Below are 27,383 nucleotides of genomic sequence, written 5' to 3' on the forward strand. Positions count from 1 at the left end.
CCAATCCCCTGTGTGCCTTGAGAGACGCCGACCACTCTACGAGTAGAAGCCGGGACAGCCGCCGCGGAGGGTCCCTAGGACGCGAATAGGCGACGCGCGCGAAATTGGGCACCTGGGACGCGCCGCTCCACCAGCCTCCAGGGCGCACGGCTCGCGACTCGGTGGATACGCGCGCGCTGGGGCCGCAGCCCACCAAGGTGGCGCCTCCGCTGAGCAGACGCCAGTGGAAGGGACTCTGGCAGAATGCGGGGCCCCAGCACGTGCCCTTACGTGCGGGCTGCGGCCGCCGAGTATTCTGGGCGCCTTCTGGCTCACGCCAGATGCTTGGGCTCCTTGCTGGGAAGTATCCAACAGGGAAGAGCTGCCTCGCCCACATGCTGTAGATGGCAGGGTCCTCAAGCATCTAGTCAGCTGAGGGCAGGGTATATCTCCAAATGGTCCAGTTACCCTTCTGGTGAGGTCAAATGTGGCTTAAGCAGAGAGTTTGCAGTCCTGGAGTGCTGGCTAGGCTGGGTTGGGCAGTTTGACAGCTGTGAAAGCTTGGGCAACTCACTTAACCACTCTGAACCTCAGTTTTCTCATCTGGAAAAAACATGGAGGATCCCAGAATTACCTCAAAGAAGTATCCTTACAAAGGAATAAAGTATATTGTAAAAGGCGTTACAGAAATCTGCTTTTATTATTATCCTGGGACATTCTGTATTGGTAACCTTTGAGGGTCTTCTATACTAAAGTGAGTCTTTTGTGACATTTCCTGGGGTGATTATGGGGATGGATAAGACTTGATCCATAAAAGAAATAAATGCAGGCCTGGGGCTGTAGCTCAGTGGTAAAGCACTTGCCTTGCACGTGTGAGGCATTGGGTTCAATCCTCAGCACCACCTAAAAATAAATAAATAAAGATATTGTGTCTATTTACAACTAAAAAAAAAAAGAAAGAAAAGCTGAAAGCAAACAAAATGCCTCTCAACAATCAGTAAGGACTTGCTAGAATCCCCAACATTCATAAGAAAACTTTCCCCTATAGAATGAAATAAATACTGTGAAGAAGAAGAAGAAGAAAAAAAAAACCAACATGGCCTCTTTGGATCCATATGATTCTATAAGTGCAGCAGTTAAGAAAGCATTTTAGAAGATATGCACATGAAATTTCAGCCCCCAATCATCTGTTTTCTGGGCAAATTCTTTCCATTTCAAATGAATCGCCCTTTCAACTTTCAGAGATTTTTAACTGTCACTTGATGAGCAATCACTGGGAGATCTGAGGATGAAAGCCCTCACCTAAGCATTTTAAATGAGGGATTGTTTTCTCTTCTTCATAAAGTGTGTTGGTGGAGCTGTTTGTGTCATAAATCTAAGCTAATGCCAAAGTGTGACATCCTGCTCCAATGTATCAGGAACTTGTACTTTCTGGGTAAGTTTCTTCAAATGTTGCATTTTCTCTTTGTTTCCAGCCTGAGCCCTTGCAGGACAAGTTATTTGTGGCAGGGAGTTCCTCACAAATAAACAAAGCTGTTATTTCAGGAGAATGTATAACAAACAAAAGCAGAGAATACCAAGATGCAGAAGTGAGGCCACTCTGAGGCTGGAACCTCAGCCAGGGTCATAGATGTGGGATTCAAACTCTGAGCAGAACTCCCAGAGCCTATGTTCTTAGCCATTAAACACCAGGGTCGCCAGTGACAGGGAGGTGTGGCAGGCCCCAGGAAGAAACAAACAAGAAATGGTCCTTTCCCCCTCAGCTCTATAGGCATCAAAAAGGAATGATGGGGCACATGATGTGAATGTACTTAATACTGCTAAACTGTACACTTAAAAATGGAGAAAATAGTAAATTTTATATCATGTATATTTAGCCTCAATAAATTTTTAAAAGATGGGATGGAAAGGGAGATGGGAAGGAAAAGGGTCTGGGCACCCTTTAGATGTGATCTGTTGTGTTAGAGTCTGTAAACAAGTCAAAATAACACCTGGCATTTTGCCAGGGGAATGTTAGAGTTCGTAAACAAGTCTGGATGGTGCCTGGCAAAATGCCAGAGGGAGTGGTTTGAGAAGTAACAAAAGCGAGCCATTAAGTGTGGAGATTCCTGATTGGTTGACTGATGTATCTAGTTTATGCTAATTAGATAAGCTGGTGTGGAATGTATAAATACTGCTCCTGTCCTACAATAAACGGCTTCCACTCCTGCTGTATCAATGTACACAAGTTGCTCGTCACCCCTCGGTTATTTTGCTGCAGCGGGATTGCAGCACTGTTGGAAAGATCTGGACTTCAGAATAGAAGAACCAGGCTTGGGCCATGTATCTAAGTGCCAGTCACTTCACAATTATAGCTGAAGAAATGAGAATGGGCAGGATGAGAAAACAGAGAAGAGCACAAAGTCCAGCAAAGGAGATTGATAAAGGATCACCTGAGAAGCAGGAGGAAAAATCAGGAGGGATTTGCACCAAAAGCCACAGCAGGAGGACAGGGGATTTCAACAGAGTCACATGCTTCTAAGAGGCCAAGGAGGGTGCAGACTAAGAGGAACCCACTGGCTCCAGAAATCAGGAAGCCAGGGTGACATTGGAGAGCAGCGGGTCCAGAGGGTAGGCCTGGAAACACTTAGGAGAGAAGGGGAAGAAGAGAGAGTACAGACTCCTCCTTTCAGATTTTTGTGAAAGACGAAGATGACAATAGGAAGGTAGTCTTTGGGAAGCAGAGCCTAGCTGAAGGATTTTAGGTCAAGCTAGAGACTAAAGTGATATAGGGTGCGGTCAAAAGGTATTAGATAACACAGAAGTAAGGCCAAAATCAGTCAAAAGGGAAAACAAGCGTTAGGCAAAGTCTTGGATTAGACCAGAAGGCATCTAGGTTAGTATCACGGGCTGTTTAGCCTTGGAAAGGAAGAAGAATGAAGCAGGGCACAGGGATGGAATGGGTAAAGACAAGAATTTCCAGTTGAAGTCTCAGGAGAGAGCCACTGAGTGGATTTACATCTGTTGCCTTGGTTTTCCCAGTATTCCAGTAGGATGGCTTTTCCCTTAGTTGACTTTGAAGGAAGGGTCATTGGTTGACACTGATAATGGTCAGGCTGGGCCTTCAGAAAATAGACATGGCTTATAAAGGAGCTGGGAGAAATGGGGAAAATTAAAACATGGTTCTTAACCAGAAGTTTGTGTTAGACTTTCCTGAATACATGCACAGAATTAAATTCTACGGGGTACAGTGAGGGTTAGAGGATGGCTTTGGAATCATTGTACTTATGGAATTTACTAGGAATAGACCAAAGATTTGTGATGGTGGGTACTTCCTTGGTGATTTCAAAGTGTCTGAGACAGATGATAAGCAACAGTTGTGTTTATTCAGCATTGAGCTGGTCGCTGCAGGTGTGACAAGAAGTCAAAGAAGAGAGGAAAATGCAGAATGCTGGGTGCCATTTTCTGGGCCAGTTAGGAAGTGTAGCAAACGCAGATCTTTTTTTGGCTTCCCAACTTGTGAATCCCTCCCCACCTTTGGGGAGTTCTCACATTACAAGCCATAGTGAGAGACAGAGCCACACCTTATATCATAAAAGCTGGGAAATGCCAGGTACTCGTTTCCCCAGTGCCCCTGGAGGGTATGGCATGGTGTGCAACTTGGGCTCGGTTAGGCACAAGAGCTAGCAAGAAACTGGAAGACAGTATTTTAGAGGATTCTTTCTATAAATGCACTAGTAAGTATCCCAGGAGGATGGCTTTTCCCTTGGTTGACTTTGCAATGTCACTTGATTTCAGGCTGGTGGCTTACCTTTGGTCTTGCCCATTGCCCAAGCCTCCTCCTTCAGACTTCCCCTCTATTCTGTGAGCTACAGAGTACAGCATGAGTCATTCCTTTTCTGCTACTACCAACTAGAATCCATTTCTGTTGCTTGTGATTAAGAACCCTAAGTGAAACCAGAAGACCTACAAAAAGAGTGGCCAAGGCTTAGCCAAGGGGTAGAGGGAAAATATTTCCTCTTCCAACCTTTCTCCCTTCAAATCTCTAAATTTTAACATTGTAAAATCATTGAATCCATTACAAACACAGACATTTATACCTCACATTTTGCCATTTCTTTAATAAACTTATTTTGTAGTTAGTCCATACTAGACGTTAGGCTATGGACTGGTATTCCAAAGGAGTCAATCTAGTCTCACCACTATATTGGTTACCATCTGCCCTCCAAACATTAAAATCTGGAATGATACACGACCATGGTGAATAATATGCGTCACAAATCACTAGTTCTTGCAGGGATATTAAATTGTGTTGCATGTAAGCACCATTCAAGCAGTTTAATGGTTTTTCTGATGGATGCTATGTTGTAAAGCATTATATGGAGAGAATACAGAATGGTAGATATGCAAAATAAATGTTTCATTAATAAAAATTTCAGAATCTATTTTAGGACATGAGCCCTTTGGGAACCACAAAATGATCAGAATTTATTCCCTTGTGGGAGAAACAGGAGCTCAGCAAACCAAGAGGAAAATGACTCACCAAGGCCCATTACAGGAGTAAAATTTAATGTAATATGGAATGGTAGGTAAGCGTGTGAAGCTTTTCTTTGAAAAAAGTGATTTTTGAAAGGAATGCCAGAGTCCCCAAAAAAGTTTTTATCAGCTATCTTTTGCTTGGAATTGTTTGATAATATACAGTCTCTAAAGAAGGAGAACAGTGCCTGGGGTCTTCTTGGCTCACGTGGTTACTAGATCTTTGGAGAAGTTGATGGGATTTCAAGTATGTGCTGTTTTTCTCTATGGGATTCCAATAACACATCCATATAGGGAGTCCCCGTGGAGCAAGGAGATAGAGAAAGGAGTTAGAAAGTAGAATACCAGCATGGGAAATAAATTAGTCTGTATGTTGCTTAAGGTACATGTTGACTAAGGTCTCTACATAGTGATTCAAAATGAGTGACTGGAAATCTGGCTAGAAATGAACATTAGCATTTCAGTAGGTTAACTTTCCCCTTGGTTGCTGTCTCAATGTCACTTGATTGATGTGAGTTGCAGGAGGGATCACGGTGGTGGAAGAGTGTTCCGGCGTCGCAGCTGGATTTTTCGAGATGGTTCCACATTTACTTTTGTGGTGATGCCCTGGACAAATCACACGATAGATCAGAACTGCAGTTCTCTCAGTTATAAACAGAAATAAAAAAACGTTATGTCCAGTCTCACTGGGTTGTTATATCAGAGGCTCCTGGGGACAATACTATGTTAGTTGAATGTTGGTTCAGAATAATTTTGTTCATGATAAAAGTTTTGAAAAGTGGAATCAGGACATGGGAGGTGGTTGTGACACAGAAATGACATGAGCTCTGAAGACAGATTAAAATCTCGGCCCCCTGAGAGGATATTATGAGAATAAGGAAAACAGATGCAAAGTGCTTGTGATTGGCCACAGTGGATGCGAATTACTTGAGGCAATTGTTGCTTCATTATAAGTGCCATAGACCAAATTAAGTAAATGGCTTGATTTATCCACCTTTTGATGTAGTCTTTTTTTTTTTTTAAAGTAGTGAGCTGTTAATATTCTTAAAATACCCCATGTTAGTAGGTATTTCTTTCTTCCTTTCTTTCTTTTTTGGTACAAGGGATTGAATTCAGGAGCACTCGACCACTGACCCACATCCCCAGCCCTATTTTGCATTTTATTTACAGACAGGGTCTCACTGAGTTGCTTAGCGCCTCGCCTTGCTGAAGCTGGCTTTGAACTCAGATCCTCCTGCCTCAGCCTCCTGAGCCGGAGCCGCTGGGATTGCAGGTGTGCACCACCATGCCCAGCATTGCAGGTTATTTCTATTGTGTTGTTTCTTGTGGGGGGTTTTGCATCTTTTTAAGGGAAGGATTCTACTCTGTGTCATTTTCATGATTCACAGACACCTACAATCTTATTTTATGGAGGATTATTTAATAATTTAATACATAATAATTTAATAATTATAATTTCTTAATAATAAATAATAATTTAATAATTATAATTTCTTAAGAGGAGACAGATAAGTCCTAGCAGATGGAAAGAAAAACTTACCTTTGAGCATCAGGAAAAGCATTACTTGCCTAGTTATTGAAAGTGCTCTGTGGTAGAGTTGATTCTAGGCTCATGCATGAATCAGCTACAAACCAGAAAAGTCTGTGGGAAGGCTAGGTTCCACCCCAGCCTGGTGATGCCAGCAGACATGGTTGGGTCACTGGCTTCTCGGAGAGCTTACGGGCCATTCTAGTTTGCCTTAGTACAATGACCACAATGTGCCCCGTCAGCGTGGAATCCCTTTCTGTAGTGTGGCCATCGACACTTTCATTGTTCGCCGTGACTCGATAATGCCAGGCACATTCTGCCAGTCAGCACTGCTGACAAGAGGGAGATTTCCTGTGGGGCTGGCAGTGGTGCGATGGTGGCCTATCAACTAAATCCTGTCCACCCTGCTGGCTGAGGAATGAATAAAGAGATCGGGAAAGCCGTGCCCTCCTGATGCCCTTTGAAATCCAGTGCTCTGGACCTCATATGCTCACCCCCTGCCGACCCTCCATATCCTGGCAAAACCAAGTCTGTTTCCCTAAGAGGTGACAGCCGGCCAGTCTCAAAATTTGCTCCTTCCTCATGTGTAACCCCCCACCCCTACTTCAGCTGGGGCTCTTCAGACAAGTTGCCTTTCCCCAAAGTAGTTCAAGGTCCAATAAAAAGAACACAAGACAAAAGGCTCAATTCTAGGTCCTAATTCTAACTCTGCCACTTGCTTTGTGACCTCAGAAAAGTCATTTTACTGCTCTGAGCTGAACTTTCTTATTTGTGACTCAGAGATAGGTTTTTCTGTGTGGAATAGAGTTTGCTAGTTACCCCAACAGGATTCTTGTTAGAAATAAAGGAGCTCAGGAATGAGAGTGTTTTAATAAATAAGTGTTCTGATTATGAAAGGCTATCATGAAAGACAAGGCTTTAAATTTAGGGACTTAGGGATATGATAAGTGGAGGGGGGTGGCGGGCATGTTTGTGGGACTCCACGGGCTCAGCCCACCAGGAGAAAATCCTGTGCCATGTGTATAAGACAAAAGGTGCTTCTGACTTACAGATGGGTTTCTAAGAGAATCAAACCAGCAATGAAAATGACCAGAGCCCCCAAGGGCTTTCCTTGACGCCTTGATTTTCCTTAGTCCCCCAAGGATTTCTACTCCAAGGTTTCTGAAGGTAAACAGCCTCACATTGTGATCTACACATTTAATTAGCTTAAGTAGATGCTGAAAAGGGGAGAGCCATCCAAGGATGAGAAGGGAGAAGGAGAGAAGAGCAAAAGATAAGGAAATGGGAAGGCTTGGATCTTTTTTGGGTCAGCTGTGTGTGTGCCAAACCTATATTTGAAGATTGTTTGGTCTGTGTTTGCTTCCATGTGTGCTTTCTGCATTCATTCAGAGCTAAATTTATCCCAGCAGAGGGGAAGGCATAGTTGAGGAGGTGGGACAACAGTAGACGCTTAGGCAGGAAGCCAGGAGCTCGGTGGGGCTCCCCGGAAGGCGTGGGAGCCCACAGGGAAGGTAGCCAGTCTGGAGGCTCCAAGCAGGGATCCTGCGCTGGCCCCACATGGAAGGATGCTCTCACCAAGCTGCGTGTGTACCCTTCTTTCTGGGAAGGGTGTGAGCAGGCGCTCTTTCAGAGCTGTGGATTAGAGGAAGCGGTTCCCTGACTCCCCTGAGCTCCCAGGTCTGGCCCAAGCCTTTGGGAAATGGAGACTCAGCAGCTCATCAGCTCCCTGGTGACAGCAGTGTCTGTCGCCATGGAGAGAAGAGCGGCTGGCAGGGCCACTGCTGGTACAGAATTGAGCTGGCTTCCTATTAGGGTGTCACAGCCATTGTGTCTCTGTTGGGGCAGCTCCTAGGGGTGGGGCGGAGGAGAGGGCGGTGGCCACGTTCCACTCTTCTGGTGGGATTAAGTGCTGCGTACCCACAGCTGGATGGAGGATGGTTGGTGGTGCCCTGCTGGCACTCATGTGCCTTCTCTTGGTCTTTCAGGGTCTCCCTTCCTCCCCTAGAGTTATTGCCTCTCCCTCTCACTCACCCTAAAGCCAATCCTTGTTATGTTATCTTTGCAAATGGAAAGTCATGGCAATTGATGCAGCCTCTCCTGTGACCAGAGAATTCTCTGAAGGAGTTGAAGACCTCCCTATGGAACAGGCAGTTGATTTCTATCTGGGACTCAGTCCCCATCAGCTGTATGAAATTCCCATCCCTTTGTTAGGATGGGGGAGGGCTCCTAGGGTTGTGGGATGGCTCTCCTTTGTTTCAGGCTCCGCTAAGTTGCCTCAGCATCTTGCTAGAGCTTTACTCTATAATTGGCCTCCAGCACCCTCTACTCCTCCCTAGAGAACTTGACACCTTCCTCATCTGTTTGTCCCACTCCAAATTTGGTGATTTCTCATACCATGAGCTATGCCTGGAATGCAGCCTCCCCCTCCCTCTGGAACTTTCCAAGTCTCCTCTTGTTAACTTCACAGAGTTCCAGAAATCCCACCCCCTCGGGGTAGGCCTGTCTCCCCAGGGAAGGAAAAGTGGTTGTCCCTCCCAATTCCTAGCGTCCTGTGTGACTTGCAAACTGATTGCTTGGCTTGTCATTCTCTCAGTTAACTCAAAAAAGCAGAAATCCATAGCCTTGAAGGAGGGCTCCCTGTCCCCATGATGGCTGCTTGTATGTGATGAAGCTCCGCAGGCTGGGAGGAAGCACGGCCATTTCCACCCACTCCATGACTCTGAGCAATTCATGTGGCTTCTCTTAGTTTAAGTTACTCTCTCTGTAAATGGAAAGGATAATTGTATCCATTTCATAAGATTTTTGTGACAAATGAGGCAATGTACCCAAAGCTCCTGGCATATGGCAGGTGCTCAACAAATTCTATTTCATAATTATGCACATAATATTATTTGTTGATCGATATCTGTGTCACTCTGGATAGGTATCCATGTAGGTGTGCCAATGTTCCAGAGGAAGCTCCTGAGTGGCAAGTTTGGTCCAGCACTAGGGATGCCCCCATGTCCCCAATGTGGCCCTCCAGCCTAGACCAGCATTGCTCATGACTGCTCATGACTCCTGCTAACCTGTTCATCGCCTCTCACCTTCAGAGGCTGCAATCCAAGGTCTTTTGATGCTGTGCAAACCTTTTTGCAATGTGTAGGCTATGCCAAATCCTGCATTCATCAGGAAAGACTGAAAAAGTCAAAAGTTCAAAGTGTTCTGCTGTGTGGATTTTTGCTACCATCCAAGAATAGTGATTCTGAGCTCTGGGGAGAAGGTAGGTTACAAAATCCTTTTGAAAATCTGGTAAAATGATGGACTCCTTTCCACAGCCAATACACATGCGTATAGCATTCTGTATATAATTTGGGGGGTTTCAGGAATTCCTTGAAGTCTTCCAAGAGTATTCTTAGAAGACCCATGAATCTTTGGTTAAAAAAAAATAAAATAAAAGTCTCTGTTCTGGAACTTTGAGCATCAGAAAAACTGAGTGACAAGAGACAGGATTGATCTCCATGAGCTAGGAAGCTCACCTTGGTTGTTAATGCAAGAATGACAGAATTGTGAGAAACTCCTGCAGCCCCAGATCTAGCCAGCCAATGACTGTTTGAGATTCCCATTCATCCTCTGCACTCCAAGGGCTGCCCTTCCCTAGTTCCCACGCCCAGCTGCTGGCAGAGCAAAGATGCCAGCAACAGCGAATCCTTCCCTGGCTTAAGCTACCTCCACTGTCTTCCTCCCAAGTAGGGCTTCCTGTGACTCAGTGTCTACCCACCCTTTAGTCCTGGAGGGTGACTTTTCTCAGTCTCCCCCACCTTGCATCTATATCCAGTAGGTGTCCTTCCAATTCATCCTTGCCTCCCAGGGTGAGCTTGAAATTGCTTCTATTCCAGGTAGCAACAAAAGCAAAACCAATTATTAAGACCCTGTACTTGAAACATTTAAAACAAATAATCCCAGCACAGTGTTGAAACAGACTCATCAGCTAGATTTGTCCACATCACCCTCAAACAGCATCGGGTCCTGCCTCATTAGGCACCACTACAAAATCCTCCAACACCCTAGACCCTGTTTCCAAAGGCCTGTCCAGCTTCGTCCCCGACTGCAGAAGTCATTTTACTTCCAGTTGGGAACTTCGAGCCAGAATCTGAGCTGGATCCAAAACCATTGAATTCTGTAGCTTCCAAGGAAAACAGTCTGTCGCTGAATTAAAAATGCTGTTAGGTTGGTTCAAGCCAAAACAAATGGAGCAGGCGTGTCATTAATGAGGGGGCGAGGGAGCTAGGGGCCTGAGCACTTCCATCGTGGTGACCCAATGAGGCAAGCGACAAATGAGAATCTGGTTTCAGCCCCCCTGCCCCCCACAGCACCCACGGACTTCAGAGCGGTCTCAAGATTTCACACTTGCCTGCTGAGCAAATAAAATCCTAAATCTGATAATCTCTATTTAAAAAAACACGGTAAGAGCCCTAGCCTACAGAGAAAACATTTGTTTGGTAGGAATATCACCACTGATGAGTGGAGAACATATTTGCTATTTTATATTAATAAGGAGTACAAAACTAGTATTCCCATGAGTTATGATATGAAAGAGAAAAACAGGCTCAAGTAAAAGTCTGAAAGTTTGCCAGTGTCTTCCCGAATGAAGTTTTGAAGCGAGGATCAGAGATAATAGTTTGAATTTGTATAAATGTTTTGTAATTTAATAAGCAGATGGTGCTTTCTAGGGTCCCTGAATCCATTCTAAGTGCTTCATAAGCACCTTAGGTAAGCTTCGTAACAGCCCTATGAGGGTGACAGTATTATTACCTTCAGTTACAGAGAAGGAAACTGAGGCACAGAGAACCTCTAGTCACAGAGTTTCTAAGTGTTAGGTACAATGGCAACTGATGAGAACTTGTTTGAAGGATGGGCCTTTGTGAGACTATTTAAATACGGAGAGCATTAAGAAATATCATTAAAAAATGCACCTAGAAAAGGTAAAAGTGATTCCTTTTCCTTTGAAGTACTTAGAATATGATCTTTTCTAAGGGATGAGGGCTCAGATAACAACCACAAAAAGGACAGTCAACTGAGCCAACTTCTTCCTTAATGCCTTCCTTCATTTCTCGTCTTCCTTCCTCCTTCCCTCCTCTGTTCCCCCTTTTTCCTCCCCACCTTGCTCCCTCCTTCCTCCTTTCCTTCCCTCTCCCATTCTGGCACACGCTTTGGGCTCGTGCTTTGAAAGAAGCATTGTCTCTTGTGCTGGAGATGAGCCATCATTTTGCACTTAAGACAGAGAGAGAGACAACTAAAAATAGGGAGATCTCCACAATAACTGCAGGAACGTTCTACAGAAAACCAAGCCCACTAAGAGGCGGCATGGGGTGCTGGGTTGGGTATGGAAGGAGGAAATGACTTTCCGCCAGAGACTTGAATGGAGTGAGCCACAGAGTTATGCAAATATCCAGGGAAGTTTTCCAGGCTGAGAGGCCAGACTTTGGGATGAGACTGTGCTCAGCTTAGTGTGAGCAGCAAGGAGGCCAGTGTGGCAGGGGCAGAGGGAACAAGGAGAAGGCCGGGGAGAAGCTGGACCAACAGAGGCCTTGGGAGGTTAGCCTTGGCCAAGTGAGCTGTGAAGGGATGTATTTACAACCCTGTGGCTGACAGGGATGAGGAAGGGAAGAAGGTGTGAGCGGGGACACCTGCTGAAGGATCCTTCAGGATTCATGTGCCACCCCTGGACTTCTATGGTAGTGGTAGACAGAAAAATGGCCCCACAGATGCTCACCCTGGAACCTGATTGTTACTTTCCATGGTAAAAAGGACTTCCAGGGAGGAGTGTCACAGTGGGCACAGGCCGGGTGTGTGCCAATGGGATGAGCAGGCAGACAGACCCTCCACGCTGGTTGGAGGAGAGGAACAGCCGGGCACAGAGCCAAAGTCCACTGAGGAAGCCACAGAATCAGAGAGGGATTCACACCGCAGCTCTGAGATGGAGCAGAAACTCAGGGACATTACGTCACTTCTCTCACATTGGTTCTCTCCATCAGAAAATGGAGTTAATAGTGTTGTCTTTAAGAGCATTTGGGGGGTAGAAGGAGGTAAGCCATGTAAAGCCCATGGCACATTGGTACTGGCAGGTACGGTCACTCTCACAGAGCTAGTTAACAGCAATCAGCAGTGGCCAAAGGTGCTGGTGCCAGAAAGCTCTGGGTCCAAAACTGGCCTCCCTCTTATTAACCTCTCATTCCTCAATGTCATCCTGGGTAAACTGAGGCTAATAACAACGTCCACTTGATCCACAAGAGGATCTGGGCTGGCTCTTATTATTCTGGTGATGAGGATGATAACTAATCCATGTGTGGATTTTAAAATGAAGCAGTGTTGTTCTAGACTTTAGGAATTAAAAATATGAAATGAAACCCTAAAGGACAAGTCCACTATGTGGAAAGCCAGAGCCTTTGTGAGCAGCTCTTTAAAGGATGAGGCATGAAACCCCCTGACAGCTCTGCCTTGAGGGTGATCTTGTGATGAGGTCAAGTCCACACTCTAGGCCCGGGCAGCGAGGGAGGGCCTTTGCTTATGGCTTGACCGGCTTGACCGTCGGGGAAGGCTGCTTGGGGGAAATCACCACAAGTTTGCAAGAAGATGCAGATCCGCCTCCGGGAAGGAATAGCCGGACATCTGTTGGCTGCTCTCATATTCCACCCCCTCCCTCACCCTGTTTGGCTGTGGGACTCTGAGCTGCTACACCTGGACCAAATGGAAGCCAGGGGCTTTGGCATTTAATGGTGTTTGGAAAACACTCAAGTCATTTGTGCCAAAAACCAGGCCGACAAAGCTGTTCTCACTTGGCAGGGTCATCGACTCCACATTTTGAAACACAAATGGCCCTTTTATGGGCAAAAATGGTGACCCTGAGCCCCACTTCTGAAGAGCTAAGTGCTAAGTGTGCTTTCTGAAAGGACTCCCGGGACGAGATGGATGGACACTTGACAAATCTTAACAGGAAGTCAGGGCGCCTGCCTGCATCTCCTCCCAGGGTGTGACCGTTCATCGAGGGCCTGGAGGAGCTTCCAGGCAGAGAGTGGCACTAGGTGTGAGACAAGCCCGTGCGTCACAGGAACCACAGGCCTCCATCAGTCACTGCGTGGACACCAAGCTCCTGACCCAGCTGTGGTTTGTGTCTCTTGGGCCTGTGGGTCTTCCTCACGCCAGAACCCCCAAAAGCCTGGCTGCTCCCATTGTGGTCTGTGGACAGAGATGAGGATCTGCAAATAGACACTAAGGATCTTCAAGTGAGATTTTTTCCAAATTTAGGATGGAATCTAAATCCAGTGGGTCTTTAGGGGCCCACCCTGGACCTACTGAAGCAGAATGTAGCCTGGAGAGCAATAGCGAGTTCTTCCAAGTTACTGTGGGCATCGCATCTGGGACTGTTTGGATGCATGGCTGAACTACTTTGTGCTCTACAGATAGGAATTCTGAGCAGCCACATTCCCTCCTCAGTAATAACTGGTCAGTTTATCTAACCACAGACGACTCCAGCTTTTGTCCGGCCTTCACTTTGTGGTTCCACAGGATCCCTGACTCTGAATCATCTTCTTTCCACTTATTATTCAACTATAGACCCATCTACTCCCCCATCCCCCACCTCTCTTCCATCCATCCATCCCATCTCATTCCATCCATCCACCCGCCCACCCATCAACCAATTCCCTCATCATTCAAGACCTTCCATTACTTCACCAGCACTGGAGATACAGAGTTGAAAAAGGCACAGCCTTCAAGGAGCAACCCAAACATTAACAGACCTTTAAGGAAATGGGCACAATTTGGCGACAGGGATGAGTCCAAAATGCTGTAGGTGTATAGAGGGGAAAGCCAATTCTTGGGTGTGGAGGAGCTCCTGGGGGTGTCTAGGAAGGAAATGAAATAAGAACTGAATCTCCAAGAATGCGCAGGCCTTCAGTGGTGGTGGGGGAATGTGATCAGGCAGAAGGAGCCGGCTGTGCAAAGGCCAGGTGGCAGGGAAGCATGCTGTGTGTCGGGGGCACTGGAAGCCATCCTGCTTGGGAGAAAGATGTGTGAGGTGGAGGGGTGTGGGGAATGGCACTGTGAAGGGGAGGCTGGCCCCAGATCACAGCCTCGTTCAGCTGCCACCTGTTCTGTGGGTGCTGGGAAGCACTGAAGGAGGGAAGCAGGGGGTCATTTTGGAAAGATCACTGGGGCTACTTTACTGAGAATGAGTGGCTAAGGGCTGACTCTGCGCAGGGAGCCTGTTTTAACTGCACAGTCAGAGACAGTAAGATCTTGAATCAAAAATAATCATGACAGGGCTGGGGACAGAGCTCAGCTGGTAGAGTGCACAAGGCTCTCGGTTCAATCCCCAGCACCACAAAAAATAAAATAAAATAAAATAAAAAATCATGACAGTTGGGGGGTGGAGGTGGGAAATAATCATGACAGCTGTTATGAGTTAGATAGTGGGTCCCCAAAAGATAAGTCCAATTCCTAACCCCAGGACCTGTGAATACAACCTAATTTGGAGATAAGGATCTGCAGATATAAACTAAGGATTTTAAAATGAGATTTTTTTCCCCCCAAAATTTAGGGTGGACCCTAAATCCAATGACTGGTCTCCTTATAAGAGAAAGGAAATAGAGATTGGAGACACACAGACCTGGAGAGAAGGCCACATGGGGAGAGGAGGAGGGACTGGAGAACTATGTCTACAGGCCAAGGAATGCCAAGGACCCCAGCAGCCAGCAAAAGGCAGGAGGAAAGCGCGGAACAGAGTCTCAGTGATTCCAGAAGGAACCAACCCTGTTGAGTCCTTAATTTTAGACTTCTGGCTTCCAGAGCAATGAGAGAGTACATTTCCATTGTTTGAAGTCCCGCAGTTTGTGGTGGTTTATTATGACAGTCCTAGGAAATGGACATACCCATGACATGGAGCACTGTACACGTGTGAGTGTTGCATGCGTGTTAGCTTGTTTACCATCCCTGACAGGTCCTCAGGAGGGTGCAGAATTATCACTTCCATATTTCAGATGAGAAAATTGAGGCATGGGAGGAAGAGTATTTTCCCCCAGGATTACAAAACAGGTAGGAGGCAGAGCAGGGTTCTACACGGGGCAACAGGCAAGGAGACCGGTGGTGCCTACTCCAGACTCTATCATCAGACCTGTGATGGAGAAGAAGGTGCAGGTTTGAGCAGGTGGTAGAATTAATAGGACATTGCTGTTAACTGGGCACCTGCAGGGTAGACAGGAGAAGTCTAGCCTTCTGGATTTCAAGCTTGCAAGGTGCCTTTGCCCTCCTGAGACCCACCAGCCTTTGTTTTCTATGCCATGCTGACCCTGAGGCGTGCTAGATGTCAGCCCTCAAGCCACACTCGGAACCTGCTTTACAAGGAACCCTCTTCTCTCCACAAGTCTGTCCTTGAGGTGGCCTTCCCTTGTCTGAACAGCACTCCACTCTATTCTCTCTTGGCTTCTGTGTCCCCTGGGGCCCAAGGGGCCTTGTTCTGACCATGGTCCTGTGCAGGTTGCACACTGTTCCATCTTTGATCTTTCTCCAATACTCAAATGTTTCTGGACCTAAAATCCTAACATTCACTCTGGTTCCTGCCCTTGGCATCCCTGTCCTCTCCCTGCCCCTGTCCCTGGCTGGTAGGAAAACAGGTCACTTCCTCTGTGTTGTCTTCCTCTTTCTTCTTTGAAAATGTGTGATTCTCTCAAAGCACAACAAACTAAACAAAAACCACACAAAGGTCATTTTTGCCCCTTTGTGATGATTTAGGGCCTTTTCTGTCCTGGTTTGCCCTGCTAAAGCCGCGTCTGTCTATTACTGCTCTGTGATGAGACACAGCTCTTTTAAGACTTGGCAGTTCCTGCAATCCCTCTGTGGGTCTGGGGTAGCATATTTGCCAGTGAGCACCATAAATTGATTAAAGGTGAGTATAAATACTGTTCCACACATCCAGTATTAAACAGAACTTTTTTATACTTTAGGAAGAAATTTTATTACAAATTTCCAGAATATTAAATAGGTAAATATTTTAAATTCAAAAAAAAAAAAAAAGAAAGAAACTTACACTTACAATCCAGATGCCACTCTCCTTCCATGGCCCAAAGTTCATTGTCAAAAAAGGAACCATTTTCAGAGACATAATTATAAAAAGGAATCATGAGAAATTCAAAGGATAAACGTCCCACAGACCTGGAATACTCTGGAAACCTCTTTTGGGAAGTACCTGGGTTTATATGATAGAATATGATTTCTTTCACACTATTTTATCTTGGTTCTTGGGTCTCATTTCACAACATCCTATAAAGTGATGCCTACTATCATCATTCCTAACCATCTTCCTTCAAACGCTCAGATTGTTTGTAGAAAAGCAATAACATTATTGGGAAAGAAATTTGCCATGTAACCTTATTGATTTATTGACATTCTAAAATGCCATAAGACTAGAGTTTCCATTCATTTTAGTACTGTTGTATATTTAGCTTATTTTATATCCAAACAGACCCAAGACATAAAATATTTCTTAAAATTGTTCCTAGGCATTCTCATTTAGTTCCTTTACTTAATGTTGATTCTTACTCCTGTGGTCTACACAGGGAACACAGGAAGAAATGGCGAACAGAATACTGCCTCCAGAGTGGTCTTGAATGAACCTGACCTATACTATCCATTCAAATGACAGTCCAAAAGGAGGTAGGTGGAACTCATTCACAGTTTTTTTTTTTTTTTGTGTGGCATGTGTTGGAATAACATGTTCTATTACAAAAATCACAGGAATTCAAAAATAATTTGTGTAAAAAAAAAAAGGAAAATAAGAAAAATGTGAGAGTTGAGATGTTCCCAGTGAGGTATTGGGAAGGAAAATGAAATGCATTTGTCTTGGAAGGACCAAAAGAAAAGATGCCTCTCTTGTTGATCCCTTTAACAATCTTTTGTGTTAATTTCCGGTTTACAGGGTGAGTGAGAAAGAGACCACTTCTTTCATGAGTGTACAGGTGTTTTCCTTAATGCCCCCTCACTAGACTTCGGGAAAGAGGGAGCCTAAAAAAGTCCACAGAACAAAGTCCTTCAAATCAGAGTTGGGTCTGTCTGAGGATAAGCCATTTAAACAACATGAACCTCATTGTCCTCTGTGGCAGAGAGAATATAACAATTTGTAAAGAGAAAAGAATGTTATAATAAATGTTAAGGTTTTCTTCTATTTCTGCCTCAGTTTCTGTCCTCCCTCCCCTTCCTCCACTCGCTGTCTAACCACTGGCATGATTTTGGTGAGCAAGTCTACCCAGCATACATTCCACAGAGCCACGAGTAAATTATTTCCCCTGGGTTTAATTGCAAAGTACTGTGGCTTGAGAGTAAAAATAGATGCAAAAAGCTACAGAATGCATGACGCATTTTATAAGTCATTCTGCAAAAGGCAAAACCGCTGGGACAGAAATCAGATCAGTGATTGGCAGGGGCTAATGGTGGAGAGCGGAGATGGACAAACAAAGGACCAAGAGAACACTGTGTGGTGACGGGAAATGTTCTGTGTGTTGATTTGGGAGGTGATTACACACCTATATATGCATTTGTCAGAACTCATTGACCTACACACTTGACAAGGGTGGATTTTACTGTATGTAAATTATACCTCAGTAATTCTTAAGAAAAAGACTGGTTTGGGACCTTTGAAGTTTCCTTTTGGAAAAAATCTATGATCAGTACAGCAAATCAACAGCGCTCTTAGGAATACTCATGTGTGTAACTAACTAGAACAAAAGACAGACATTGATAAGCCCCCTAAGACAGGCACAAGCTTCTGTGGGAATTCAGAGGCAAGAGAAACATCCATCCAGGGAAATCAAGAACTGTTTATAAATTGTTTGCAAAATTTGTTACAGGTTTGATCATTTTTTTTAATTCTAAAAGTTCTTATATAATGATGCATTTGCCAGGGATTACATGATTCGCATTATCTTTCGTCTTGAATGAGTGAGTGACCGCAGTGTGAAGGCCAGGTTTTCTGAACTGGTGGTGTTTAGAAAATTGATTAGTTTTTACATATACACTTATGAAATATTCTTCCATTCTATGAAATAAAAGAAAGTGCAATGTCATTAGAGAATATAACACACTTCAGTGTGGGAGATTAGGAGTAGGGGCCCAAGGATCCAGGTTCTATCATTCAAAAATGACTTGACGAACTGAGAAGAAAAAGATCTCTAACAACTCCCCAAAGAACACAGAGTTCAGAGGAGAAAACACAGGGGCTCTCAAATACATGAAAAGATGTTCCACTTTAATACAACCAGTGAGAATTTCTTCTTTTTTCTATGAAGTGGTAAGACAAAAGGCCAGCACTCCAATAAAAAAAAGTAAGCAAAGGAATGGGCTAGTAGAAACCCAGAAGAGAAACCATAGATGACCTTTAACGCAGGAAAAGGTGCTTAAACTCACCCACACTAAGAGGAAGACAAATGGAAACTACACTGTACAGATGGGCAAAGTGGACCACATTTGTGAACATGGTGTTAGTGAGGGTGTACGACAGTCAGGTACCCTTGGGACACCCCTTGTGGAGACCATTGGCAGTGTCCAGTAGGTTTACAAATGCACAATGATTTTGACCCAGCAATCCCACTTACACGAGACTTTTCTTACAGGTCACCTGTATGCAAAACGATGTGAGTACACTGTGTACTGTAGTACTGTTTGTGATAGCAGATTAATGTCCCTCAATAGAGTTAAATGAGCTGTTTATACCATTCTGTAGAATATGCTTCACTTACAGTAAGAGAGGCTGAGAGAACTCTTCACCTGCTGATAAGGAATAATCATCAGGTTATATTAGAAATCAAGAGTTGAAATGCAGATGAGTGTACAGTCTGTTAGCGTTAAGGGCAAAATAGGGGGACTGATTCCTGTTTTCTTGACTATGTATGGATGCTCTCTGGAAAGAGGTGTCAGGAACTGGCATTAGGGTTTACTTATAGGGATTTTAGAGGGATGAGGGGGTAATGAGTGGGATACTTTTGTGAGTCTGTGATCTTTTGTCTTTTGAAATTCGAGCAATGTGAATATGCTACCTACTCAGAAATAAATAGAAATCTTAAATAAACCAAAAACAAAAGAACTAAATCATGCAAAGGAAGAAAAGTCTGGAATCTATTCCTGTTCTATCACTAAGTTTTGTGACCATAGACAAGTCCATTCTTTTTTTTTTTATGGGCCTTGGCATGCTTTTCTATAAAATGATGAAGTGATCTCAAAGATCTTGTAGGCTCTGTGGTGTTTTTTTCAAGAGTTGAGTGGGGATGAGAACAGGGATCATCTTTTCAGTATCACTACCTACAACTGTATAGACAGTAGAATATAAAACTCAAAGGCCCATTTATATAACTTGCTACATGACAGACACTACTTGGAGTTGTGCAGGGCACTATTTGAATTTCTATGTGGCGTTGTCCTCCTTCTTTCTTTGCCTTTAGGTTTTCACAAAGAACTTTCTGACCATAAGAGACTGTTAGCACTGAGAATCAATGGTTACTTTACGATGTGGGAAAGGCACCAGATCAAAGTCTTTTTATTTTAAGCAAGTTTATTATATATTAAAGTATTCATGGGTTGTGAAAAAAGGACCTACAGTATGGCATTCTTATATAGTATCCTTTGCTCTGAAATGTTTAAAAAATTTAAAGGTGCTCAAAATTACCCAAGGCTAACCAGGTCTGAAACAATCTCAAATGGTTCAAAGCAATTAGTGTGTGATGAAAGTCGAAATTTCAATTTGTGGCAAAATGATGGAAAATCCACTAAAATTTGTAAAAGATATGGCTCACCTTTGGGACAAATTTACTACATTCGGGATTCATGTCCCACCATCAACACTCAGATTACATTCCATGTGCATTGGAGAGCTAAGCATAAATAGTGACTATTTAATTTCATGATGAAAGAGATTTTTGTAAGTATAATAAAAAACAGGATATATTAAAAAAAACAAATAGATAAAATTGGTCCAAAACCAGTTAAAATGTCTGTCAAAGAAATAGTACCACAATCAAAATTAGAAAGCAAATAACAAATTAGAAAAACATATCTACAACATCTATGTGTAACAGATCAACTGCATAAATCCTTACAAATTAACAAGAAAAAATGAAGATTAATAGTAGATGAAGGGTCCAATCACCAACTCATAAAAATAAATATATGTGGTGCATACTTAGCATGTGCAAGGCCCTGGGTCCAATCCCCCGCATTAAAAATCCTACATACATATGGCAAGCAGACATGAGGGAAACGTTCATTGCACAGGTATTCAAAGATGCAATCATGTGATGCTGTTGTGTTGACTATCATCTCTTTTGACCAGATTTCAGAAGTGATTCTACACTGTCCCATAGCCTATTGGTATGAGTGTGGATATAAATCAGTACAAGCTTTTGAGGGTCTATTTGGTGGTGCAACCTGACATGTAATAAATACCCATTGATGTAGGTGATTCTGTATTTAGGAATAGCTAAAGAAACTGATTTCAGGATGCAAGGATTCGTGTCTGAGAAGGTCATCCAGGCGTTGTCTGCAGTAGTGAGAAATTCACATCAGCCTGAGGCTCCTGATGAAATGCTAATGTGATCAAAGATGGTGCTGCAATTTGTCATGGGTTCAGCAAATTGTGGATTGAAGTGCTCGTGAAGTTTTCATTCGAGTGGGGCTCTCTTTATAGAAAAATAAATAAATAATGAATGTTTGCATGAGGACTTTACAGAAAAGTAAAGCATAGTAAGGGGATATTCAGGAGTGGATGTGGGGGCTGGATGATATTTTCAGGGTTAGCATAGAGCCTGACAGAACATGGTAGGCATTCAGTAAACCTCCCTTGAATAAATGAAAGGACCAACCAGGCCAAATGAAAGTGTGAGCAGAAAAGTTTTGCTAGGTTGTCTTTCTGCCTTTTACTTTCTCCTAGACTTAGATGGTTCTCCTTTCTGATTCTTGTTACAGGTTCAACCGCCAGTCAAGATCAAGGGCATCCTGCACACACTCCCTCAGGCCAATAGCTGCAGGCGTTTGAACAAATGAGTCTTCCAGCTCTTTATGTGGCTCTGGATTCAGCTCAGTTAGAAGTTAAGTCTTCTAATGACAAGCAAAGGTCTGAATGGTGTGAGGAGGCCAGCCATGCAAAGATCTGGGGGAAGACGGAGGGAACAACCAGACCAAGAGCCTGGGCAGAATGCGCTCGGCATCTTGGAGGAGGAGCCTGAAGACCACTGTGGCCAGAGCAACATGAATGGAGGGGAAGTGTGAGAGGTGAGGGATAAAAGTTGGCAGGGCCAATTATAAAGAGCCTTGGTCTTGATTGGGAGTTTGCATTTTTCTGGATGAGAAGCCATTGGAAGGGTGAGAAGAGAAGACACATTAACTGGTTTACATTTTAAAGATGCTCCTGGCTGCTGTGCACCTGGGAGTGGGGACTGGAGGCAGGGGAAGGAAGAGTGAGGAGGCTGGTGGATTTGTGCAGCTGCAGGGTGAAGGTGGTGGAGGTGTGGGTGCTGAGGGGCACTGGCTTTGACAGGAGAGGCAGAAGGGATTCCCATGGAACAAGAGGGATAAGAGTCAGGGGTAAGGTCTAGGTTTGGGGTGGCATGGTGGTGCCGTTTATGAAGATGATGCTATGGATGGAATGTTGGTGTCCCCCACAAATTCACAAGTTTAAATCCCAATCCTGAATGAGACGGGGCATTGGGGGCAGTATTTAGATCATGAAGGTAGTGCTATCCTGGTGGGGTTAGTGTCCTGAAAGGAAGACACGCCAGAGAGCTTAGTTCCTCTGTCTATACTCAGTCATGTGAGAACACACCAGAAGGTGGCCATCCACAGTATTCTTACCACCATAGGAAAGGGAAAGGAGGAGGGAAAGATGGAAGGAAGGGAAAATGGGGATGAGGAGAGCTGAAATATGATGATTTCTCAAAGTCCTTTCAATTCTCAGCTCCTGGACTCTGCTATGGGATTTGTAGTAGACCAGACACCAGACTTATTTGAAGAATATTACTAAGGCCCAAAGTTCCATGGGTTGTGGTGTTGGGAAGTGAGAATTTTAGGAGGTCGAGTGTTGAAAGGTTCACAGGCAAGTGGGATGTGCCCTTGGAACGTCTTGTGGAACCTGGGTCAGTCTCTGGCTTCCTGTTGTGATCTCTTCCCCCACATACATGCCCACTGTGGCGGCACTAAGATGGGGTCAGAGCCAGCACCAAGCTGTTTGGACTTATAGCACCCAAAACTAGGAGCCAAATAGCCCTATTTAAAAAGTAAATAAATCAAGTTAGCCTGACTCAGATGTTTCATTGTAATAATGAAAAAAATGGGCTAATACACGTACCTAGATCATTGTTCTGCTCTGTCCCTAATTCATTTTAATGTATTTAGAGAAGTAGTAGCCTAACTGGCCCTAGTTTTGTAAATTACAGTCCAAGCTGTTTTTCATATCTTGGAAGATATCCTTTCTGCATCATCTCTTACGTCATGTGTTTTATACTTGATATTCCAATAAAATCTAATTTAAAAAGATCAAGAGAAAACATTTACACATACTGTAAGTGAATGATCGGTATGAAGAGTATGATATCAATCATTGAAAAGATAAGCATGTCAACATGAGTAAACCACAAGATGAACGGGTACATGTCACTGTGTTGATAGTGGCTGCACCATGGCTGTGAAATTATAATAGTACTTTTTTACTTCTTTTGTCTTTTCTGTACTCTTCTTTGAAATTTCCACCCTAAACTTGTATTTTTTTTTTTTTTTAGTGGTATAAGTATACACAGTAATCTTTTTTAAACTGGTTCTTTTTAGGGCTGGGGTTGTGGCTCAGCAGTAGAGTGCTTGCCTAGCACATGCGAAGCCCTGGGTTTGATCCTTAGCAGTACATAAAAATAAATAAATAAATAAATAAAGGTATTGTGTCCAACTATAAGTAAAAAATAATAAATATTTTTTTTAAATTGGTTTTTTAAAGTTATACATGGTTTTATATTTTTGGTATTATTTTTGAAATCAGAAAAAAATACTATCTTAGACTTTTGAAAAGTTAAAGACTCAATGATGTTGCATCATTTGAAGACCCTGCGATCTGGATGAACTTTCATCATTTAATAAGGCATGGGAAAGACTTCCACATGCCTTGGTGAATTAACTTTAAATGACTTTGGTGTATGCAGATCAAAGTTCCCATCATTTATAGAAAAACATCCAAAATACATCTGAGAAATTCATGAAGCAGGGTTGGCTTTTTTCTTTGTGGTGCTGGGGATTGAAACCAGGGCCTTGGGCATGCTAGGCAAATGCTCTACCACTGAGCCACACCCCAACCCTTCAAAGCAGTTTGAAACATGTTAGAAACTGCAGACTTGGCTTGCTTCAGCCAGATCCTCAATGCAGACACCTCCAGAAACTCACAGAAAGCACCAAGAAGCAGAAATTCATGTTTTGTCACAAATGGTCTCCAAATAATAGGGCCTTATTTATCTAATATGTTTTTGGAAGGGGGAAAAGGAAGACTCTGGACAAACTGAGGGAAGAAGGGCCTCCCCTCTTCCCCTCTCCATCTGTGAGAGCAGAAGCTGAATGCTTTGGGAGCACCTATAACATGCATAGCTCAGGTCCTCCTGTACTCTGGAGCCTGCTCTCACCCAAGCCTTGTTGCAGCCAGCAGGGTCTCCATGGCTGAATTTGAAATGAAGACGTCCTACTTTCTCTTCTGTGGCTTTGAGTTAAGCCCTCTGAGAAGCAGAAGGTATGGCAAAAGAACATGGGCTGTGAGTCAAGGAGTCCTGGGTGCAAATCTTGGCTCTCATGTTTTATCTTGGAAACTCCAAGTGGCATCTTGGTTCACCCATCATTACTCTGTGGAAGTATGGGATGGAGGATGGGTGAACTTCAGGCAGGTCTTCAGCTCGCCTCTCCCTCCCTTGATCGTCTCCACGTTGTGATGCCATCACTGTCACCCTCCAAGCTTGGTGGCTTTTGCTGTCTACCCACAGTGCTGCTAGGGTTCTGGACCTTATCTTTTCTCAAGTGGATAGATACCATTGCCCTGCAATGGATGTCCTGCCCCAAGCCCATCTGTCACACTGCAGTCAGGGTGACCTTTCTCCAGTGAAGTGGTTCTGGTCATTCCTTTGCTTAGAACTCTTCTGGGGTTTCCTCTTGCCCTTGGGGGGAAACCCCCAGCCCTCAGCACTGCCATCAAGGCCCCTGGTGATCTGACTGCTTCTAGTAGCAAGTTCATCTTGTGACATTCCCCCTCTTTTTTGAGGTTTCCTGCCTGTTCCTAAGTGCTCCTGGACCTCCACGTTTCCTGACACACCATTCCTTTGCCCGGAAGGTTTTCCTTGGGGGGCTGGGGGGGCGCTTTATCTCATCACTTATCTCCTCAATACTAAGACCCATGGTGTCACAAGGGAGCTCCTTAGAAATGCCAATTCTCAGGCACTACCTTAGACCTCCTGGGTCAGAATCGTCAATAAATCAAGATTCCTAAAGGATTGCTAAACGCATCGAAGTTTGACCAGCTGTGGCCCGGCTAATTCTCACTCGTGGTCACTTGAGGTTCCATATTGGTCCCAAAGTCTTCTCTCAATTCTGTCTGTCTCGTCTACGGTGAATGCCTTTCTCTAGTTTCCAGTTCTCTTATGTGTTCTCCGCATATCACTTTCCACATTATACTCTTCTAGAATCTTCTGTCACGCCATCAGGAGATATGTGCTCCTGTACTCACAGTACTCGGCAAAGAGCCTGACAGAACATGGTAGGCACTCCATAAACCTCCTTTGAATAAATGAAAGGACCAACCAGGCCAAATGAAAGTGTGAGCAGAAAAGTTTTGCTCGGTTGTCTTTCTGCCTTTTACTTTCTCCTAGACTTAGATGGTTCTCCTTTCTGATTCTTGTTACAGGTTCAACCGCCAGCCAAGATCAAGGGCATCCTGCACATACTCCCTCAGGCCAATAGCTGCAGGCGTTTGAACAAGTGAGTCTTCCAGCTCTGGATTCAGCTCAGTTTAGAAATAAAACCTTGGGTTCAGATGACATTTTTGAAAGCCCAGAAATTCCCTAGAAATCCTTGCCTCACCTTGCTCTGAGATGGGTTTCCTGAAGTGCTTCAACGCCTCTATTTAGGAGCATTAGCTAACTGTTGCTCAAGCTACTGCAAAATCCCAACCACATGGAGGTAAAAAGAGCTCGCAAAAGCCCAGGCACCCAGTGCCTCAGAAATGGTCACCCATCCTGGGCACATGTCACTTTCAGGAGCGAAGCCTAAGGGGTGCTCGCCAAAGTGCTGGGGTTCCCTCCAGAGGCTGGTCAGCCCTGATGGCCAAGAAAAGCAAACAAAAGGAACATTCTTTCTACTTGTGAGTGAAACAAAGACCCTACTGAGAAAACTCAAGGAGCAGTCAAGCTGTAAAATCAACAGAAATGGGGGCCCCCCTGGTCTGTGCAGCCGGCATCTGGTTTCAATGTAAACATCCTTAAAATGCTTTGAGAATGAATACGCATTTGAATAATTTATTATTAAAGTGGTTTTCCCCCCATGGATATTAGTGAAGACGCAGAACCCAGGATATCCTTGTTTTATGCCCAGCTCTCCACAGGTCCCCCCTCTGTTTAGACATTTTCTGAGTGCAGTACCGAGAGAGAAACATTTGAAAGCCCATGAACTGCCAGCAAAAACCCAGGGTTGCCTGGCTAGATCCTGGTTTATTTTGAAAGACACACAGGAACACCGCACCTTGAGTGGATTACACAGTTTGCCGAGGAAGCCAGAAGTGAGGTTGGGGAAGGGCCAGGAGGTAGAAGTCTCTGGCTTCTGTCCAGAGTTTCTTTGGTGGAAACTTGTCTTAGATTGCACTTGTTGTTTTAGATCCTCAATGGAAAACATATAGATAGGACTAATACTCTAGAACACGGATTGCAAATTAGTGGCTGTTTTGTCTGGGCCACACTACGTCTCAAAAAAGAAGGCCTCAATTCAGTTGCCAACATTGAAGACATTCTGCATATCAACAGTTGGTTGGATCCTGGTAGCCATTGACACCTTTAGAAAAGACCCACATTCTAGATTATTCCAGGTTCAAACACTTCCTTTCATCTAGCCCAGGCGATTAATTCATTCAGGCTAGCTTTCTGGGGTGCACGTATACACATTCCAGGACACAGCCTGGAGTGTAGAAAGCAAAAGAGTTTGTCTTTCTTGGCCAGTCACCTTGGCCATTCTCATTCAGGTACCCTACTTGGTACTGTGTAATTTTTCCTTTTACAACATGGTAGAACTTCTACTTTCTTTACATTACTTTTGCAGAACTATATGAATGCTACACACACACACACACACACACACACACACACTATACTTCTCCTCCTCCTCCTCCTCCTCCTCCTTCTCTTCTCCCTCCTCCTTCTTCCTCTAGGGACCATTCCTCGACCAGGGAACATTTTTGTGAACAGCCTTCTCTTGAGTTTGAGAAGCTACAGGTCTTTTATTGGCATTTCCTATTTCATGCAGGTTTTTTTTTTTTAAAGAGAGAGAGAGAGAGAGAATTTTTTAATATTTATTTTTCAGTTCTTGGCGGACACAACATCTTTGTTTGTATGTGGTGCTGAGGATCGAACCCGGGCCGCATGCATGCCAGGAGAGCGTGCTACCGCTTGAGCCACATCCCCAGCCCGACCATGCAGGTTTTTCAGCTCCTTATCTTTCTGTCCTTAAGTATAACCCTCTAGGGGTTTACCTATAATCTTGATTTCTGACCTTTTCAATTTTGGCCACCCAGAAATCACCACTCCTGCACTCATGCAACTTGAAGGGTACAATTTTCACTTTTGGGAGCAATAAAGTAGTGTTGGTGATGTTTACCAGCCTGGAGCTGTTTAGCCTCTAAAATGGCAAAGGCCAGCCAGGAATTAAAGCCCTTGTTCTCTAACATGGAGACCTTTGATACTAACCAAGACTCCAAAACATTGAAAGATGAAAACAGGTCCATTTTGCTTCTGAGCTCCTTGGGAACAGGGAATCAAGACTTACTCACCTCTCAGTTCCTACATTCTGGTTACAATGCTCAGCACTGAGCCTTGCATGGAATTGGCTTCCAGCAGATATCTGTCAGACTAAGATGGAGATCATATGCTCCATTCTAGACAAGAGCAAAATGGTCCTACATCTATTCTACAAGATTACCTAATATTTGAACTTTTATAATGAAAGTATTTTATAAAATTGCAAGTTCTCAAAAACTCAATTTTTAGAATACATATATATGAAAACTATATATATATATATATATATATATATATATATATATATATATATATATATATAT

General features: G+C 44.1%; 1 protein-coding gene across 3 annotated transcripts in view; it reads right to left on the bottom strand.

Annotated features, from left to right (window-relative positions):
- Window positions 1-27,383, bottom strand: part of Palm2akap2 (PALM2 and AKAP2 fusion) — a 456,764-nt gene that overhangs the window by 331,917 nt on the left and 97,464 nt on the right. The window lies entirely within an intron of this gene.

The sequence above is a fragment of the Marmota marmota genome, unplaced genomic scaffold (assembly GCF_001458135.2).
Source record: "Marmota marmota marmota unplaced genomic scaffold, marMar, whole genome shotgun sequence".
Lineage (NCBI taxonomy): Eukaryota > Metazoa > Chordata > Mammalia > Rodentia > Sciuridae > Marmota > Marmota marmota.